At 47.4% G+C, this 5,588-nt stretch overlaps 1 non-coding gene across 1 annotated transcript; it reads right to left on the bottom strand.

Moving 5' to 3' along the window:
- Window positions 1-3,651: 3,651 nt before the first annotated feature.
- On the bottom strand, window positions 3,652-3,723 carry Trnat-cgu (transfer RNA threonine (anticodon CGU)). Its single transcript has one exon. It is a non-coding gene; the product is annotated as a tRNA-Thr (tRNA).
- Between the last annotated feature and the right edge of the window lie 1,865 nt (window positions 3,724-5,588).

The following is a 5,588-nucleotide window of genomic DNA, read 5'->3' as shown; positions in this document are numbered from 1 at the left end:
TGCGAGAAACGCAACTGTGGTCTATAACTATAAGACTATAACAACCATTCACAAGCATATAGACCACACGTCGATATTGGAGACGTTTGTGTACCTAGTGTAGCTGAATGAAGGCTATATGAACACTAACGTTGACTATTTCTGAATAATGCTGGCTAAATACGGCTCAATTATGGCTAATTCTGGCTGCAATATTCGCTAAATATTGGCCGGCATTGGCAAATGTCGGTTAACGTATAAGCTATTCGCTATCCTAACAGCAGCACCTTCTGAACATGGCAATCTAATGACGCACCCTCTCTCACGCACACAGACAACCTGTGTTGCTTCTCCGTGACAATTCGTTTTGATGCCGCCTTTTACGCAAAAGTACGAAGCTGTTGCTTGAAGTTCGCGGCAACCATTGACTTATTTCGAATGTGATGGCAGTGGTTTGAGGATAAGAAAGGCGCATATTTGTGGAACGCGTAAGTGTGCACGGCTCAGCATCGTTGGAGGAGAGAGAGAAAGGGGAGTGAAATAAGATAACGGAAAGGAGAGGCCTCAAGAAATGACCACCTACAACACAGAGCGCCAGGCCAGTGGTGTTGGCCAAGCTGGGGTACCTTCTCTCCCATTAGGAAAAACGGCGGGTGCCCGGCGGCACAGGGAATCGAACCCGGTACCCCCGTATTGGAGGCGGACGCTCTAGCTCAAATGTCCTCAGTGAGACCGTTTCATTTGCTACTCTGTTACCTCTCTCTCTCTCTTTAATGACGTGAGAGCGTATACGCCAATCGTTAGCGTGCCCAGAAAAGTGACATTTTGTAGTTGTGTACTTCGCGGGGACGCGAAAGTTTTGCAAACCTCGGAGTCAAGCCCCGGTCGTGAGCCGGGGCGTGGGAAAGAAAGAAAGACACGGCCGCTGGACCCACTAGCGCGCGCTCGCGACGCCCGACCCACGGCTCGAAGCCCCCCCCCCAAAAAAAAACGTTTGCATCTCGTATGGCGGTCAATAACGGTACGAGCGTGACCTCACTGCATATACAGGCGGCTTTTTTTTTTTTCTCTCTTTTGACAAATACATTCAGAAGTCGGGCGCCAGAGGGCGTGAAAAGCCGTGACACCACGTTTGACGTTCGCCTATGTATCCAAGTCGAGACAATCCACGCACGGCGCTCGTTGCGTTCGAACCTGCAGCGCGATACATTCGCTCTTTTGTTTCGGCCGCACGCGCATGCGCAGTGCAAGTGCGCTAGCTCGCTACAGATACACAGAAGTTTGTTGCTGACTGACTGTTAAAAGAGACGACGTTGTGTCCTGTGCACGGTGCTGTGAACCATGCAGGCGAGGGGCGTCTGCTACGAGGGCGTACGGACAGACAGCCTCCAGACGTCACCGGTGCTGATGTTTGAATCGAACAAGGTAACTTGGATGCCCTAATCTGATTGGTTTACTATGACAATTAGCAACCTAAAACATTACGTTTGGCTGAGCGATGATGTCAGAATTCCTGACAAAATTTACCAGGACGTTCAAGTTTCTGACTTAGGTGTAGGTGAGTGGTGGTGGTGATGTTGCAGCAGGCGGGGTTAGCCTGGCCTTGCGTGGCCGGCAATTATTCCGCCTGAGTACCTCCTGAATTGTAGGTGTATGTCACCAAGTGTTGAACAGCCCAGTGTCTCGCAGGAAGACCAACAAAATTCGTTGCACGCTCCTCCTCGTTGCCGCTGGCCCTTCGGGAAGAATGACGTCTTCCAATGTCCGGTGCCTATGACCTACTGACTTAAAACGGGCGACACAAACGCGTGTCTGCATTGAAAAGTCTGGAACACTCCAGATGTGCTTGACGTCACAAAATTGGGGGACACTTAAGCTTCGCCTTTAAGAGTTGAACGCGATAGCGATATCCTGCCCCTAGTGCGCACTTCGAAAATTACGAGTGTTTAAGAGAATGCGCGCACTAAGGTGTGTGCCTTATGTAATGGGTAGCATGCTTTAAACCAGAAGCAATTATGCGCTAGAAACGTTTTCAAAGTTGCGATGCACCCACTACGTGGTCTTAAGGGAATACGCGCAGTAATGTGTGTGCCTTTTGTAATGGGTGGCTGTCTTTAAACCACGAAGTCGTTGACATTGACATGGTGTGACGCCCGCTGGCAATGTACGCTTGTACCACGCAATATTACTGCGATATTACATCTCGTACTGTGACACCTTTATACAGGACGCGTATTTTTGGGAAGCACGAAGGTTATTTTCAGTGCAGCTCCCAGCAGAAGCGTGGCTGTGTGGTAGAACACCTGCTTGCCACGCAGACGGCCTGGGTTCGATTCTCACTCGGACCCAACATTTTTATTATTTTATTTGTAGCTTTTTCGATTTTTCGGTCACGGACAAGATGATGATTTTTCGCTCACAACCAACGGTGCCGACACCGACGGCGGAATTTCTGCGATACGAGCTCTTTAACGCTATCGCGTTAAAAATGAGTAAGCGCTACTGGATGGATCATTTGTGCAAATTATCTGTGGGATGGACGTACAGCGATGGCTGTAGCGGGAGCTGCCATCTTTTCTAAGGTTGTAACGGACTACAGCATTCCTTACACCGCTTCACACTAACACTTGATCCCTATACACTCATCTGTGTATCTATCACAGCTATTAACCAGAACTACGCGCCACCGTGGGCATGACACATTAACGGTCAAACGTAAAAGGAAGGCGCCGAACAAAAGCACTTTAATACAACGGACGCTTCGACTCCCGTATACGGGGCCCTTGTTTTGCCCCCCGTACAGTAGCCGAAACGTCTCGTACCATGAGAGCCCCTTGGAGAGCCCCGTACCCTGAACATACCCGACCAGACGTACTTTCGTCCAACTCTTGATTTCATGATGCATTAACACCCTACTTTGCAGGAACTAACATATTTAAGTGTTATTTTTTTCACCTCGTAGTGTAACTGGATGGAACTGTGCAATTGAATCGACGTCATAATTTTGTTATTGTTTTGTTTTGCCAAACGTACTCATTGCATGCATCGTTTGTCGCCTTCCCTGCTTGGACTACGCGTCTGCAGCACTTGATAAATAAAAAATAAACGTATAAAAATAAAATGTTTCACTTTTCTTTATTGACGGGGTTAGCATGGCAACGTGGGCCGGCGATCGCTCCATCTGTTCGCCCTTTTTTTTTTTTTCACGGTTGACGACTCCGATCTACCAAATGTCTACGAGGCGGGAATAAACGGCGCAATATTTACGCAGTCGGCAGACAAAAGAAGACACACACTACAGCGCTGTTTGTCTACTGTCTGCGCAAATGTTGCCTCGCTTATTTACGTAACGAATTCGTGCTCCAACTCGCAAAAATGTTTCCTCTTGCGAAATATTTGCAACATTAATGGGGCGTAGATATATTGAGTGGTACGCGTGAAGCCTCCTCGCTCGATCCTTCCGTTAACACTACCTCATGATGGCCAGCGCAAACAGAACACAGTACAAGAAAAGAACGAAAGAAGGAATTTCAAGGGCTCGTTTTTCTTTGCTAGACACAACGTTAATCAGAACTTGACAGACAAGAAAGCCAAGGAAAGAAGATGGGATATTATTTGTATAGTAATTATGATGAAAAGTGTGAAGAAAGTAAAGTGGACGAAAAGATAACTCGCCGCCGGCAGGGACCGAACCTGCGACCTTCGAATAACGAGTCCGATGCTCTACCACTGAGCTACGGCGGCGGTCATCCCCTCGTCCACATTATGGGGTATACATGTGCATTTAAACCTAGGAGTGTTAGTGCCGTTAGTAGCCATGACGGCGAGTGTTGAACACTCTTCTTCTGCCTGTTGGCGTCACGAAGCAGGTGATCTTTTTACGAGCTGGCAGCTGACCAATAATCCCTCGCAAACTGTCTGAAGGCACCCAGTCTGCCAGAACGAGACCCTCGCTATGAATGAAGGAAAGAAGATGACTTTTAATGGCTCGTTTTCTATGTTAGACACAATACTAATGAGAACTAACAGACAATAACGCCAACGAAAGTACAGGGAGGTGTTATTTGTAGTAATTATGATGTATGATGATTTCTTGTCTGATAGATCTAATTAATGCCCCCTCTAGCACAAGAAAATGAAAGACGACACAGGCGCTGCTCTATAACATCGCCTGCTGCACAGACGCGGTCGAATATCCTCTTTTTTTCTTCTTCTTTTTCTTCTTTTTAATTTCACAAATATCGAGTGACAGTCTTTTGTATCTCTTCCGAGCACTTCCGATCGAGCGCTTACTTCCGATTTTCCGAATATTCAGGAAAACTCTTTTAAAATAAAGAAATCGGTGGCGTAAAGAGTCATACTGCTAGGCTGCTGACCCGAAGGTACGACCCCGGACGCGGCGGTCGCGTTTTCGATGGAGGTGATAATGCTAGTAGAAGCCAGTGCACTTAGATTTAGGTGCACGTTAACGAACCCCTGGTGGTAGAAATTTCCGGAGCCATCCACTACGGCGCGCGTCATAATCATATCGTAATTTTGGCACGTAAAAAAATAGCAATCATTATTATCATCAGAATTTGTTCCGCCTACATGCGCCACACGAATTCCCAACTTCAAGCCTCATGTGGGCGCTTCCAAGAGCCGTCACCGTAAGTCGCGTGCGCACGCAATCGCGTCTGCGTTCGGTGATGCTTGCTTGCATTACGACGCGTGCGCTGAGGACGTTGTGCAAAAAGAAAAAGAAAGAAAAAAAGAAGCGATCAGCGCTCGCTGAAAACTTCGAGCGCAAGCCTGGCTCGTGATGAAGCGATCGCCTCGTGTGCGCATACACGCTGCAGCCAGCGTATATTGCGCGCTTCTGGTCAAACACGACTGACGGACGATCGGTGCGACCTGGTTTCAGGTTTCCAGCTTTGGCAGTGCCGTGTATTCGTAACAGGTATACACTCAGCGTATTGTGACACAACCAGATTGTGTATCCCTTGCGGTGTTTCAAGGTGGGCAACAATAGAGAACTCATGTATTCGGCATAGTCTACTTGCACCTCAACAGCTCGGGTACACTTTTAAAGCGAACACTTGCGTGCAGTGCATGACCAGATATTGCTCTCTTGCAAAAGCATAGTGGCTTAGATTTTCACAAGACTGCTGGTGGTTGACAGCTGTGACTCCTTTTGACAGACTAGTGCCGTGCATAAACCACGTGTCCACGTCCAGTTGCAATTAGGGGCCAACAATATGAAAGGTACTGATTCGAGTGGTCCTTTAATAATGGGTCGTACTGTACATGCGCTTATTAATTATCTCGAAAGCTTTACTGCAACAATATGTAAGTGCACGTTCAGTATTTATAGCCACAAAATTTCTGTGTATCACGGTATGTTAGGGTACGTAAACATTATTATCTCGAAAAATAAAAGAAATCAATCAATTGTTCAACCAGCCAATCAAGTTTATTCTTCCTCCTGCATTGTAGTACACCAGGGCCTGAAAGCCGCAGTGGTCTGACTAAGAAAATAATAGAAGGAGGTCGAAACACGTACCAGCGGTACCATGCCCAAGGGTGCACGTGGCAGCGAATGCTCCGTGCATCCTATATATGGTCGTGTT

Source organism: Rhipicephalus sanguineus, chromosome 11, assembly GCF_013339695.2.
Source record: "Rhipicephalus sanguineus isolate Rsan-2018 chromosome 11, BIME_Rsan_1.4, whole genome shotgun sequence".
Lineage (NCBI taxonomy): Eukaryota > Metazoa > Arthropoda > Arachnida > Ixodida > Ixodidae > Rhipicephalus > Rhipicephalus sanguineus.
Note: the sequence above shows the minus strand (reverse complement) of the source record. Positions and strands in the feature narration are given on the sequence as shown.